General features: G+C 41.9%; 1 protein-coding gene across 5 annotated transcripts in view; it reads left to right on the plus strand.

Annotated features, from left to right (window-relative positions):
* The first annotated feature begins 814 nt into the window (after window positions 1–814).
* The window catches only part of INPP4B (inositol polyphosphate-4-phosphatase type II B), a 463,330-nt gene continuing 448,904 nt past the window's right edge, over window positions 815–15,240 (plus strand). For all 5 annotated transcript variants that reach the window (XM_007668427.4, XM_039913682.1, XM_029076612.2 and 2 more), the window contains exons 1-2: window positions 815–1,008; window positions 3,306–3,368. The gene's annotated coding sequence lies outside the window, so the exon portion shown is untranslated. The remainder of the gene's footprint in view (window positions 1,009–3,305; window positions 3,369–15,240) is intronic.

Raw genomic sequence — 15,240 nt, forward strand, 5'->3', positions numbered from 1 at the left:
AGGAATGAACCTTATAAAGAATGTGATCATTGGATGAATGAAGACAGTGTTATTTTTGAAATAAAATTTTAGTAATTTATAATCTTCACTTTCTTCTGATGTTCAGTGCAAGCACTTGCCATTTTTTTCATGTCACCCAACTCCTCAAAAAACTCCAGTGGTTACCAATCCACTTCTGCATGAAATAAAAGCTCATCATTGGCATTAAAGCACTCAATCATCTTGCCCCCTCCTACCTCACCTCACTATTCTCCTACTACAATCCAGTCCCTATACTTTGCTCCTCTAATGCCAACCATCTCATTGTGCCTTGATCACACCTATCTCTCTCCTGACTCCTCACCCACATCATGTCTCTGGCCTGGAATGCCCTCCCACCTCAAATCCGACAGACAATTACTCTCCTCTCTTCAAAGGCTTATTCAAGGCACATCTCCAAGAGATTTTCCCTAAATGGCCCCCCTTTCCTCTTCTCCCTACTGTGTTGCCCTGACTTGCTCACTCTGTTCTCCCAGCCCCACAGCACCTATGTACATATGTCATTTATTTATACCAATGTCCTTCTGCTCACCTCTAGACAGTAAGCTCGTTGTGGGCAGGGAATGTGTCCATTTTCTGTTGCATTGTACTCTCCCCAGTGCTGAGTACAGTGCTGTGCACAGGGCAAGTGCTCAATAAATATGATTGAATGAACTGTGGTATGCTCTCTGTAAGGGGGATGGGTCAGAAGGTGGGAGAACACTGCTGTTTGCTCTTGCCATTACTGGCCTTGGCCCCACCCCCTATAATGTTTTCTCTTTTCGAATAGAGTATACCCTTCAGTCAACTTCTCCACCGCTTCTGGACTTTGCTGCACGTCATGAACAAGACAGTCAAGCAGAATTGACAGTGCTGGACTTTAGAAACCAGGCTGGTGGCACGGTTGACACTTCCACGGTCACTCCACCCTAAAAGGAAACTGTACCAGTCTTGATGCTGACCAGCTGAATCACTCTCAAGTGGCCTCAGGTGGAGACAGCTTCCATTCCTGGCAGTCTTTTAAGTTGTTTTTATCCCAAGGCACAGCATTCCTATTTAATAGGGAGCAGTGGGGCATCCCAGGCTGTGTTGAAGAAAGCTGATTGCTCCTTGCTTTGAAATGCAATGCATTTCAAGTGTAATGATTCCCTTCCAAGGAAAAGGTTAATTGTCAAAATCCTAAATGGGTTTTGAACAGGGTCATTTAAAGAAAAGTCATCTGCACTGTCATGGAACCTGTGTTCATAAGAGGCAGATGTTTCTCTCAGTACCACATTAATTGACTAAAAATATTTCCTTTCCTATCCATGTTGTTTATAAAGAGGTCTAAGAAAGAGTTTAGGATGCTAAAGATATGGTGAGAAGTTATCCATACCACAGATAGGCCAACAGGGAAAATTCCCCTGCCTTTATCTCACAAACATTTCTCAATGGCTTTACCTTCAATCTATCATTTTATGGGACACTTTAGGAAGCTATCAATGGACAATAAAGTGGCAATCACGAGGCAGGGCATGGTGATTAACTGCTAATTGACTTTTTTGGCTGGAAGCCTTCCTTCCATATAGTTTCTTTCCCAAACGAATTTAAAATGAGAGATTTCTGTTTCCTCAGTGCCCAGTTGACCAACTGCTGTGCCTGGGCAATCTTGAGTTGAGCAAAATCGGATTTGTTAAGCACAGTCACATGTTGGGTGTTTTCACCTGCACCTCATCAGCTGGTGATTGGTCAATAACATAAGCCCTGTTCTCCCCCTCTCCCTTCCTCAATTTTCCTCCTTGTGGCAGAGAAATGTAGAGGAGTGGTAGCTTGTGGTCTCAAACTCAGCAGAGGAAAGTTGGGTAAAGTTAGGGAATACTGTTTGAATGAAAAGACAAGGACCACGTCTGAACGCACTGATTTATTTCTTCCCAATACCTGGACATGCCTTGATCCCCAGTATGGAAGGTAACCATTTCACCACTCTTGGTGTAATGAGTAACCTTTTGATGGTTGTTCTTTTTAACTGTAAAATTTTCTTTGATCAATTAAATGCAGTAAGTGGCACTTTTATCTATCCCTGGATGATCTGCAGGGTTGGTGGCGTTTGAAAGTCCGTTAGCCAGATATGGACTTCTCATCTTCCTTCTTGAAGACTTGAATAATGAAGTAATTAGATACTTTATGGAATAATCTATATAACTGTTATTAATTTGAAGTCAACTTTGAAATAGGCACTGGATCTATATTTGTCATTTTTAACAATTTGTGATTGCTGAAGAGCATTTTTGTGGTACATAAAAATTCCATAACTCTGTGTTCATTGGCTGGTAGGGATTCTGCAGTAACCTATTTCGGCACTCTAATAATGCTTGTGGTACTTAAGTGCCTATTATATACCAAGCCATCAATTAATCAATGGTATTTCTTGAATGCTTACTATTTACAGAGCACTGTATTAAATGCTTGAGAGAGTACATTCAACAGTTAGCAGACACATTCCCTACCAAGAACAAGCTTACAATCAAGAGGGAGAGAGTGACATTAATTTAAATAATTAATATGCACCATATTAAGTACGGCGTAGATACAGTGCAATTCGATCAGGCAAAATCCCTGTGCTGCATGAGGTTTACAGTCTAAGTAGGAAGAACAGGTATTGAGTCCCTATTTTACAAATGAGGAAATTGAGGCACAGATAAGTTGACTTGCCCAAGGTCATAGCAGGCCATCAACAGTGACCAGAATTAAAAACCAAGTCCTCTGACTCCCAGGTCTGTGCTCTTCCCGATATCCACAAGGCCAAGCTGCTTTTGTGGGTATCAACACTCTCCCCTGTCCCCCCCCCCACAAAATCCTAAAATCCCCCAAAACTTTGATCATTTAGCCCATGTGAACAATGGATAAAATTTTCTCAAATCAGTCTTATAATCCAAGAAAATGGTCTGAAATAGGAAAGATGGTTCTTATTGATATTTACCTCTTCTTCCTGAACAGCCAGCCTCTAAATCCAGGTTTTTCTCTTTCTCCAACACATTTATAGCGGGGGTGGGAGAAACAGGAAGAAGCAAAAAAGCTAGATTAAGTATGTGCTGCAGTCACTTTCAGCTGCATGGGAGAGGAACCCTGTTGGAAGTTACCTGGCATTTAGAAGCCACCTTATAAGCAGGCAACTGCAGAACATAGCTGGAGTTTTTGTTAATGATTTTCTTTGCTGACCTTTGTTACTAATGAATCTCTTTTAAGAAGAATTTAACACATGAAGGCAAAAGGTTGTTTTTATTAATCTCCCATTTCTTTATGCACAGAACTGAGAGAGATGGTGGCATCTGATAGAAAATCAGCAACTTTTAATGAAAATTCAGCTCGAGGTAATACATTTTTTTATTCTGTTTAGTAATGTTTAATTCATATAGTTAGTTTTTCTTGATTACTAGTATTCTGGCTGCATATGAAGACTGATCAGTTGCTAAAGTAAATCTTTAACTGGTTTGCCTTTATTACTGTCCCTAAAATAGAAGCCGTGGTTTAATGGCAGCATCAATATTCATGAAGTGCATCATAAATGATTTAAAATATAATGCCATCCTGAAGTACTACTGCTCAAAGCCCATTTTCTGACACTTAGCACTTTTTAGCTCAAGTTAATATCTGCATCGGCTCTTGATCGGGATTATAGTCTGCTGTTACTGAGGAAATAACTCTCAGCCCAGTGAGTCATGCATATGCCAGGAGATGCGATTAAGATTTTCTTGACCTGTTCAAAGCAGTGTTCAGATGAGTCTCTTGCTCCATGAACCTTCATAACTGCTGGGAAGTAATCCTAAAACTTTGAGACGATCTGCTTCTCGGATCATCTTAATGTATTTTTGTGGATACAGCACGAATCATATCCAGGTGTTGAATTAAAGTGAATGACTACACTTGACAGGAGGTTCTATTTATAACGTTTTCATCTTGTGGGATTTATTTGCTTATGTAGACATGAGAAATATGACTGAATGATTGCAAATATGATAACATGTAAATATGCAACATATGTAAAGTAGTATACATATATTTGGGTGGGAAAGTTTAGTGCCATGCCTCAGTCTTAAAAATGGCCTTTTCCTGGAAAACGTTTAATAGGTTAATATTCCCTTAGAAGGGAATGGCCCTGGTTTACAGTAATTTTTGTAGCTTGGGAATCACAATTTGGAGTTTTGTGACCCATACACAGATAAAGATGTGGTATAGATGGTAACGTCATTAATTGAATGCTTGAAAATATGATGTACGTTTGAAATGATTCAAAATTTGTTAGCAAATTGGATGGGTTTTTGATAAAGGTATAGATACCTCAAAATCAAAAAGTGCTGAAAGCATAATCCTTATATATCAAAGTAACTTTAGCAGCAGCTTTAATGGATTTGGGTGCACTGAGAAAGTAGAATGCTTTGTTGAGGTTCCAGTTTTTCTACTAGTTTATGTAACTATATTCAGAAAAAGTCCACTATCAACCTATGCACATCTTGCTGTAATAGACTAGATATACTGAATGATATCCTGATGGTCATTGCCAATGGATTTCAGTGGGAGGTTTGTGACTAGTGCCTGTCCCCTTCAGTCTCCGCTATCAAAATTAGGCCCGTTGCTCTCACTGAGGACATCCCGATGTTTAAAAGGATTCCATTATGATGCTTTTGCTTTTTGTTGCTCTTTTATACACCTATGCACCGCCCCCCTGCCCCATGAAGGCTCCTAAACCTGTTTTCTCAGAGGATCTGAAGGTTCTGAGCTAGTCAGACTAAGAAACTAAAGCCATTTTTTTTTTTTTTTGCTAAGTGTGTAATCCAGATTTGATTTCTGGCCTCTTTAGTAAGACAATGACTCTTAAATGAGATATGTGATTGAAAACTGTCCATAATATATTGCCAGTAGTCCAGGTACCTAAGGTTAATTTTTGTACAAATATTTTTCCCAGTCCATCTGGATAGCTGCGGAAATAAGGTGTGGCTTGATGTATACAAAACATATTTTCATTTGTTTCACTTTCTAAAGACTGAGGCCAGTGCAATAGCTGGGCTTAAGGAGGAAAGTGGGAGAGAGGAAGGAAAGACTGAGTAACTTCAGCTGGTTAAGAAGAGCACAGGCCTGGGATTCAGAGGTCCTGGTTTCTAATCCCAGTACTGCCAATTGCTCTGCCAGTTGGTTGCTATGTAACCTTGGGCAAGTCACTTAGCCACACTGTGCCTCAGTTTCCTCAACTGTAAAATGGAGATTAAATACTTGTTTTCCCTCCTACTTAAGTCTCTGAGCCCCCAGGCAAGACAGGGACTGTGTCCAATCTAATCAACACATACCTACCCCAGCACTTAAAACAGTGTTTGACACATAGTAAGAGCTTAACAAATACCCCATAAATCAAACCGACAGCCACCTACACCTGGAAAATAGCCTGGAAGGGGCAGTGATAATCCGATGTGTTTGTGAGCTGGTCAGATGTTTTAGCCTGAATATATGATTTGGATACTGAACAGAAAATTTTAGTTTAAATTAGGCACATATTCTGTCATAAAATGGGGCTAATTTAAGTCTGGACATTTGTTGAACAAATATAGACCTTGACCTTGTGGCACTCCCTGCCTGCTCTGCAAACAGAGCACAAATAGACTGATGGCTTGGTTGCTGGGTACAGAACCCTTTCACAGGTTGTCATGAAAATGTTTCTTTCTGGTTGATCTTAAACTCTAAACTTTTGGCCAAATAATAATCTACCTAAACACTATCTACCAACCAGGTCTATTTTCATAATCCTGTCATTTTCTTGTACCATCCTGGCTTTTTAGGGTTAAGCTGCACTTTGTTGAGCTGGCGTGTATATTTGTGAACACTTAGTAAAAAGAATTTTTGATTGTTAGGCTCTAGGTATAATTCAAGAGGAGTTATTGTCTGTTGTGCTAATCCTTCTTGGTTTGTGCCTTAATGGTCCAACATAAAAGAGCCATTCCAGTCTATCAGGTCAAAATCCTGGTGTATGCACTGTTAATATACTCAAAATACTAAGGAGGTTTTATTACTATGTTAATCTTAGAATGCAGATATTCAAGATTTAGTATATGCATGGTTGTAGTTCCACGTACCTTAAGTATTCGAGTTGCCAATACATTAAGTATTCGGGATCTAGATATTTGGGGAAGCCGAATGACTAGACAGTTGCCTTACATCATGCTCTCTTGTAGCACAGATTTGATTCTGTCTTCAGTAACTTGTATGGTAAATTCATTCTGCAGTGAATATTTATGCTGTCATAAAATCTGCAATCTGGCATTATATGCAAATAGTTTTTGAAAATTTGATCGGAGTTGACCCAAACGGCAAGGCTGTAATACATTTTATGTCTCAAAGTGTTAAGTAAAAAGTAGTGAATGCATTGTTTTGACACTGGATCTGCAGTGATTTAATTTCCTCTAAACTGGAGGTACTGCTGAATACGGAAGGGTTTGTAGGCAAGATGAATGATCAAGGCTGAGGGCACGTGTTGTTAGTAATTTGAGTGTTCCTTCTGGTGTTTGTAAAAGCTTAACATAACTTACATCGTTTCGGTATTTATCCACAGTCCTGATGGATTATTAACAGTTGACAGAATAGAACCAAAGTAAAATTGCAATTGACTCATAAATCAATAACAACACAGTTATGTAAGAGGTACCAATAATAAAATATATTTCTTAAGGTTTGGATGTGGCTCACATAGACGCGATGTAGTGTGATTATGAAAATGTTATATAGGACTTCCTGACTGAGCACATTCATTTTAAATTAGAACAATTTAGAGGAAATATATCGGCAGAGGGTAGTTCAGACTCCAAATATGATATGGTTGAGAGACAAGGTGCGTTTTCTTTTGACATTTTGTATTTCTGGCTTTTGAAGCAATTATTTTTTATTACTGGGTAGCTTTAAGCTTAAAAAGAGCAAATCTATCTGCAGCTGTAATTTCACATGGGTTAGGAGTTGCATTTTAGATGCAGTCATATTACTGAGGAGTATCTTTTGCCTGTGTACAGGCAGAATGGCAAGTTGAGGCAACTGCCATAATAATTCAGGCATAAAGAGGGTTATTAAGAAAACGCAGGCTTCCAGGGGCCTAAATGATCTGGATTGGCTACCTACAGTGATTGTAGCCTCCCTGAAGGTAGGGATCATGTCTGTCAACTCTGTATTACTTTGCCAAGCGCTCAGCACAGTGCACTCCACATAGTAAGCGCTCAAGTAATACCGTTGATTGGTCACTTTCACTGGATGCCAACTCTTCATTTCCTTAGGCAAAGACAGATTTTTATTGTTCTCTGGACAGAGTGCCCGTTTAGTCCGGCGTGGGTGGCTATCGCTGAACGTGCCAACTTGAGAAGGGGTGCCATCACTGCCTTAAGAACTGGTGCAATTGGTAAAGATCATGTCAGGGAAGAGAGAAAAGAAATAGAAGAGAGCTAATACGATGGAGGATGGAGACCTGGTGATGGTTAAAGAAAGAGATGGGGACAGAGTACAAAGAAGGCTTCAGGCCCTCCTCCCTAGGGTGGGAGTGGTCAGGCTACCACTCCTCAGGGGCCCAACTGGGACCGTAAGAGGGAGCTGAGCAATCCTGTGGGAGAGGGGAGACCGACCTGAAGAAGCAGTGTGGCCTAATGGATAGAGCACGGGCCTGGGACTCAGAAGGACCTGGGTTCTAATCCCTGCTCTGCCACTTGTCTGCTGTGATCTGGGGGCAAGTCAGTTTACTTCTCTGTGCCTCAGTTACCTCATCTGTAAGATGGGGATTAAAGCTGTGAGCCCCAAGTGGGACATCGACCGGGTCCAACTTGGTTAGTTTTCATCTACCCCTAAGCTAAGTACGGTTTTTGGCATATAGTAAGCGCTTAACAAATACCATGCAAAAAGTATTTTTCTTTGCCTTCCCAGTCTCAATTCTAGGTGAAGGGAGCCCGCAGTCTCTCTCTGAAGTTGAAACACCTAACTCAGGGCTTCTACTGGAAGTAGTGTTGCCCTGAGGCTGGGAGAGGTGTTACGCTGGGCTGGGCGGGGTCTGCCTCCCTAGCTCGGTCAGCCTGTCCCATGAATAGTGCTGCCTCTTGGCAGGAACTGGGGACTCACCCATCTTGGAGGTGGTGTGGTCTTGGCTTAGATCTGCAGACATGGTGTCCCACGTGGACTCAGCCCTACCCTCTTGATGCCCAAATCCACTACTTTAATTTTGCCGAGAGGGACCGTGCCTGTAGATCCCTTGGCCAAGCTCAACTTCCTTGCCCCTCCATCATTTTTGCACCTACCAATCCCACCGTACACTTCTGCTCCAGGATCCATTGGTGGAAATCCATTATCCAGGCCAACTTTGGCCATTTCAAATTCATCCTTAGCTTGATATAACTGCCCTCAGGTCTAATCAGCACCATTGCATTACTCCATCACCGACTTCCATGCCCATTACCCTGACCAACTGTCCCAAACCTTCAACTCCCTTCTCCAGTACCTTATTTTCTCCCACATTCCCTTAACCCAGTGACCTTGACATTTACCTTGTTGACAAAATCAAAGTCATCGAATATAAGTTCCTCAACCTCCTCCTCACTTCTCCAGCTTCACCCACACTCCTTCATCTGCTTTCCTCTTAGCCATCGCTCAAGAGCTTGGTCCAGTAGAAAGAGTTTAGGACCAGGAGTCGGGAGATCTGGGCTCTAGTCCTGGCTCTGCCACTTGTTGATTGTGTAACCTTGGGCAAATCACTTAACCTCTGTTGACTTGAGCTTGTTCACCTGTAAAATAGGGTAAAATATGGGTTCCTCCTCCTCCTTAGACTGTGAGCACCATATGGGAAAGGAACAGGACGTGGACAATGTGATGCGATATTGTGACGAATTTGTCTGTATCCTGAAGGATCAGGCCGTCCGAGTCCTTAATACTGGTGAAAGAGCTCCTTTTGGGGATAGGTCCTGCCATGCATATCTATTGAGTTGTCATCCTGTGGGATGACTGGCTTAAAGAAGGGTAAAGAGCCTTAAAGTAACACACACTACAGATGATCCTGTGCCTGAATCCTAAGGTCGTGCGGCTCCTGCCGTTCAAATGGTGGCCGATCCGATTACCTTGCATCTACCATATCGCATAGCACATTGCTTGGCCCAAAGCGAATGATTAATGCTTTAATTGCAATTAATTTATCATATTTATCAGTGGCAAAGGAAACCTCTTGGGGAGCCTGATCAATGGGTGACATTTATGACTTTTTTAAAAAATGATGCACCTGGTTTATCATGGATGTGGCCGCTAGATGGCAGGAGCAACCTCCTTGGACCCAAGCTGTTCTTGAATTATAGAAAAAATCCAGAATATTTACTGACATTTTACAGTCTCTGGCCCTACTGCTAGCCAAAACATGACAATTATTTTGCTTGGCGCAAAACACTTTTTACATTTCCATCATTTCTCTTCATCAAAAAAAAAATGCTGTCACATGGTGAGTTCTTTTTCCACCTCCTTCTCCGAGTGATGCAATGGAAAAGAATGGTGGAGTCATCTGAAGCTATTTCATTTCCATCATTTCTCTTCACAAAAAAAATATGCTGTCACTTGGTGAGTTCTTTTTCCACCTCACTCTCCGAGTGATGCAGTGGAAAAGAATGGTAGAGTCGTCTGAAGCTATTTATTAAGCCTCTATTGGGTTCCAGTGCACTGGGCTAAGCTATGGAATATAGAAAAGATGATCAGATTGGACACAGCCCCTGTCCTAGATGGGGTTCACAGTCTCAGAGAGAGGGGAAATATGGATATGTTGAAGAAACTGAGGAATAGGCAGGTTCCATAATTTACCCAAGGATTAGAGCGAGAGTTGGGACTATTGCCCAGCTTTCCTGATTCAAATCAATCAATCAGTGGAATTTATAGAGTGCTTACTGTGTGCAGCTGTGCTCTTTTCACCAGTGACATTGCTTCCCCGTTGTTCGAATACCTGTTGATGTGTCCAATTTTTGTGCTTTGGGTTTGATGTTTAGGTTTTGTGGTATTGGGAAGGTGAGAGGATGAGAGTTGAGGTTAGAGCCTATCGTCAGAAGATTAGAGTTTACAAGTAATTTTTCAGTGTAAACGTCTACACCCTATTTTCTTAGTGACTTCTGAAGTTTACTGGATCCAGTCTCGGTTGCATTTAAAATGTTCTAACGGTTTTTCAGCAGTTCTTGTAGAGACCAATCTCTGGATAAAAGGCAGCCTTCATGGAAAGAGGAAGAGTACAATTCAGCATGAGAAATAATGATTTGGTGGTATCAGTTAATTATTTAAATAGTAAAATAAATGAAAATCAAAAGCCTCCTAGTAGCTACCAAATAGAAGTCCTATGGTTAATTAGGGGATCCTATCAAAAAATGCAGTGGTTGCTGGGCACAGTCTGAATAATAACAGCAGCAAAATTACAAACTGACCTAAGTAATAATGATAGTATTTAAGTGCTTACTATGTGCCAAGCACTGTTCTAAGCACTGGGGGAGATACAAGGTAATCAGGTTGTCCCACGTGGGGCTCACAGTCTTAATCCCCATTTTACAGAGGAGGTAACTGAGGTACAGAGAAGTGAAGTGACTTGCCCAAAGTCACACAGCTGACAAGTGGAGGAGGCAAGATTAGAACCCATGACCTCTGACTCCCAAGCCTGTGCTCTTTCCACTGAGCCACGCCACACCACTAGGTATCTTGTCATGCCTGGGATATTGGGATTGTCGTTCCTTTATCTCCCAAGTGGATTTGTTCAAAGTTATAAAGAAGTTGGTGCTGGTCCCAACAACCTCCCTTTGACAAACATTTGGTTGGGTAGCATTGGGCCCACCTCCCAGTGGCAGAGGTTCAGTCACCCACCTCGCTCACTCACCCTCCACTCTTGCAGGGAGGTAGGGCTTGAGCCAACTCTTTTACCTCCTTTTTCTCCCCACTTCGGCAGTGGAGGATTAAAAGTTTTAATGGGTCAGGTGGTGTGGCCTATTTTAAGGTTAATACCTGCTTGAGAATTTTGTGATTGCAAAATGATTGCCTCTGAAAGCTGTCCCTTGCCCAAGCCCTCCTGCCTGCCTGGAACTCTCTCCCCTTTCGTATCTGACAGGTCACCACTCTCCCCATCTTCAAAACCTACTAAAATTATATCTCCTTCAGGAAGCCTTCCCAGACTAAACTCTCATCATCCCACCCTGCTGTCCCTTCCTTTTGGATCACCTGGACACTTAGGTCCACCCCCTACAAGGACTTTGGGACTCACCTCACCCCCAGAGCACTTATGAACATGTATATCCTTATTTTCTGAGGCTTCCACTACCTGAAAATGATTTAATATCTGTCTATCCAACTAGAATGTAAACTCCTTGAAAGCAGGGACTGTGTTTACTTTATTCTCTCAATGCTCAGTGCAATGTTCTGAATTCAATAAATTCCATCTATTGATCCAAGAATACAGAAAATAAATCATAAAGGTTAAATTATTCTTTCTAATGTAAGTGCACATTGTATCTAAATGAAGAAAGACATTTAATAAATAGAAGATTGAAGATTGACTGCCATGCTGATGAACTCAACATTGACATTTTTTGTCTTGCATGTAATGCAGCGATGGGTCCCACAAAAGAGATAACAAAACTTTTCCTGCATTCTTTCAATCAAGAGCCTCTTTACCTTTCTAACCACCAATGGGCGTAGTCCTAGATTTTTCAGATGTCAGCATTAAAATGAAACTCATTTTATTAAGAACAGAACCAACCCAAAGACACCACAGTTAGTAAACAAGCAATGAGATAAAAACGAACCAAGATAAACAAGAAATCTCTCCTCTGATCTTGCTCTGAGTTATAAAGTTGTACATTGTGATAAGTCTTCACAAACACTTCTGACAAACTTTTGACAGTTGAAGCTTTAAGCAGGAAGTGAGAGTTTGTCTTGTGGAGGCAATTATGAACATCTTTCTCACCCCCGCCTCTCCCCCCCCCCCCCCCCCCCCCGATATTTTAAAGGATTAGATGTAGGTAGTCCTATCCGTCTCTTTCTCTGCTTTTGCGTTTCTCTAGAAAAGCAGCAAAGATGGATGAGTTATGGAGTCTCCCTACAGGGTTAAACAAAAGGGAAGGATGCCAATCCACTAGGCAAAGAGTGGCGGTCATGGTCTGTTGAAGTTCACGATAGGACTGGGCTTAGTAATGATTCTTCCTATAATGTACATTTATGGGCTACTGCCAAAAAGAAAAGGAAGTGACCTACCTTGACCACGCTTTGGACAAATAGTGAAATGTGTTGTATGATTGAATAACCGGGGAGAAGAAAGACTCACGAGCAGCATGATGTCTGATCTGTATTCTTTGGCCTTACCAAGATTTAGTAGGAGGAGACCTTTTTGCTTTTTAAGGCAGGTAGTAGAGAAAACATTTGCAGGTGGCTATGTGAGCTTCACATAGCCAGCTTCACCCAGATCTAATAATGTCCATTTTCCAAGGCATTAATGGAAGGGAGGAAAGTAAAAGGGAGAAGGAAAGAAACCCTGCCTCTCCTGTTAGCTTTTTGCCCCACAGTTTTTTGGGCAGTAAGGTATAGCCATAGCTCTCCCACCACGGTCAATTGGAGTGGGAATGAGCAGGGGCTAGAGGGGAGAGCTAAGGTGATGGTGCCAGTCCTAGCCAGCCTCTCTGGCAGGATGTGGTCCCCGGCCCAGCCCAGGAAACCTTCGGGGATGATCCGGTGGTGGCTTGACCTCCCCCTCTCCCCGCTACTCCTCTCTGCAACACTCACTTGTTACTGGTGGCATTCCAATTAGAAACTGTTTTATGAACAGGCCTGAATACTCTTTACTATAGCATGGATCAAACTGCAGCATCTGCTAGGGACCCTTGACTTCCTACCGGTGTTTGAGGCAATGGCCTGGCTGTTGGTCTTAGATTATTCACCCTCTAGCAGTTCATAGGGAGATTAAGGAACCACTGTTCTGAAGCACCATGGTGATTAGTTCAGTTGTTTGTTGAGCTGAGTAATACAGGTGTTGCCTGCCTGAGAGGGCAGGTAGATAATCCTACATTGCCTGGGTGCACATGGCCTAGATGCACAAGTCTGTGGGCAGCCTAAAAGCATCACCTCCTGTTCAGATTCTTTCTTTGGCTGTTTAAACTCTAATGGACCCCACGCAAAATCTGTTTTGGGGCAAAATTCTTACATAAACCAATGTCATGTCACACCGAGGATTTTGAACTCAGAGATGGAGTGAGTAACCCAGAGGGAGGTCCACTGCAGGGAAACAAAAGGCAAAGTTTTTATGAAAATTGCCTAAATGAATGAATTACCTGAAAGGAGAGAGAACAATTTCTGTAAGCATTTACATGTTCTTAAAGATTTCAAAAGTCTTGTTTCTGAGGAGTCCTTTGGGTTTTACTTCAGTGACTGACAAAGCAGCCTCTCGTTTGTTCTGATCATAAGGAGCTTCAAGGTGTTAATGATGCATTTGTTGGCAGTGTTTTTGGAGTCTGAGTTGTTTTTGTCAGATAGGCCTGATCATTCCTCCTTGCCACAGTCTTGATCGCTGCCCGATGGATTGGCAGTGTGTCTTGATTTTCAGGAGGCGTGTCTACTACAGATATTCATTCAGTCACATTTATTGAACACTTACTGCATGCAGAGCACTGTACTCTCTGCTTGGGAGAGTACAACCTAACAGTAAACAGACACATTCCCTGCCCACAATGACTTTACAGTCTAGAGGAGTATAATAATAATAATATTTGTTAAGCGCTTACTGTGTGCCAAGTAAGTGCTGGATGGAATTGGATGTTCTTTTCTTTAAGATTTAAATTTTTAAGTGTCCTAACGTCTTCCTGCAACGCCAAAGCATAACCGCTTTGGAGCGAGGGAGTGGGTCAGATCGTAACCTGAAAATGTGCTCAGCAGTCAAATGAGTTCTATAAACTTTGCAAAGAACGCTTTCACACAGTAGAACTGTGTAATCTAGTACTCTAGACTGTGAAAATCTTGTGGATCATTATTTACATTAATGTCTATTTCCCACTCCAGACTCTATGCTCACTGTGGGCAGGGAGCTCTGCTTTCTTGTACTCTCCCAAGTGGTTTTGTAAAGGGCTCTCCACCCAGTAAGCGCTCAATAAATGCTGCTGCTGCTGATAATGATAGGGAGTGGGTATCATTATCCCACTGGACGTTTTCTCCCAAATGCCTAGTACAGTGCTTGGCACACAGTAAGCCCTTAATAAATGCCATTGATTGAAGTAGTATAATGACACCTCTACTGAGTGAAATGCTGTATTTCAAGTGTTTGGGAAATAGAATGGGCATAAAAGACACATTTCTGACCCACAAGGAACTTACCCTCTAACTGGGGAGACACATAGAAATAATCACGAAGGGTAGAATCAGAATAAATGCAACAATGTTCAATTAAATATACATATGGGGTTAAATGAAAACAAGTGCAAGAGGCAACAGAAGGGGTGAAGATTTGGACTGCTGATAAGTAATCTGGAAGGGCTTTGTTAAGAAGTGTGATTTTAGGAGAACTTTGAAAGTGGGGAGAGCTGGAGTCTGGCAGGTTTGTGAGGGAAAGGAGTTCTTAGTCCTTGGGGAAACGGTAATAAGGGAATGGAGGTGGGTAAGAGGAGAGTAGGTGTAGCTAAGAGCAGAATTTGGGAGTGAAGTGTGAACAGGGGAGTAGTGGGTGAGGGGAGTAATTAAGGGGACTAATTGGGTCTAATTGCAACCTAAGGGGAAAAGAAAGTCTAAGGGAAACAGACAGTTTATTCAGAGTTTTGCAAGACACCTGTAGAATTTGGCAACAAATCTTTCATTTGAAAGGAAGTTATTTCATTAGGCATGCAAGTAGCTTTTGGACACCCCCAATACATAACGTGGAGAGACCTGGTGGAGAGCCTTGAAGCAATGGTAAAGACTTTTGATTTAATGTGGAGGGAAATGGGTAACAGTTCGAGAGGTTCGTCAAATGTGATCCAGGCAGCAAAAGAGGAGAATGGTCTGAAGAGCAGAGAGGAATAGGGCTCAGATACCAGTGAGGAGGCTGTTGCCATAGTCCAGTCATGATATGGCAAGCACTTCAACTAGGCTAATAGCTATTTCAGTGGAGAGGAAGGGGCAAATTTTATGAGGACTGTGTCTGTTGTTGTAGTGTACCCTCCCTAGAGCTTAGTACAGTGCTTTGCATAGGGTAAGTTTAATAAATAT

This window comes from Ornithorhynchus anatinus, chromosome 12 (genome assembly GCF_004115215.2).
Source record: "Ornithorhynchus anatinus isolate Pmale09 chromosome 12, mOrnAna1.pri.v4, whole genome shotgun sequence".
In the NCBI taxonomy this organism is placed as follows: domain Eukaryota; kingdom Metazoa; phylum Chordata; class Mammalia; order Monotremata; family Ornithorhynchidae; genus Ornithorhynchus; species Ornithorhynchus anatinus.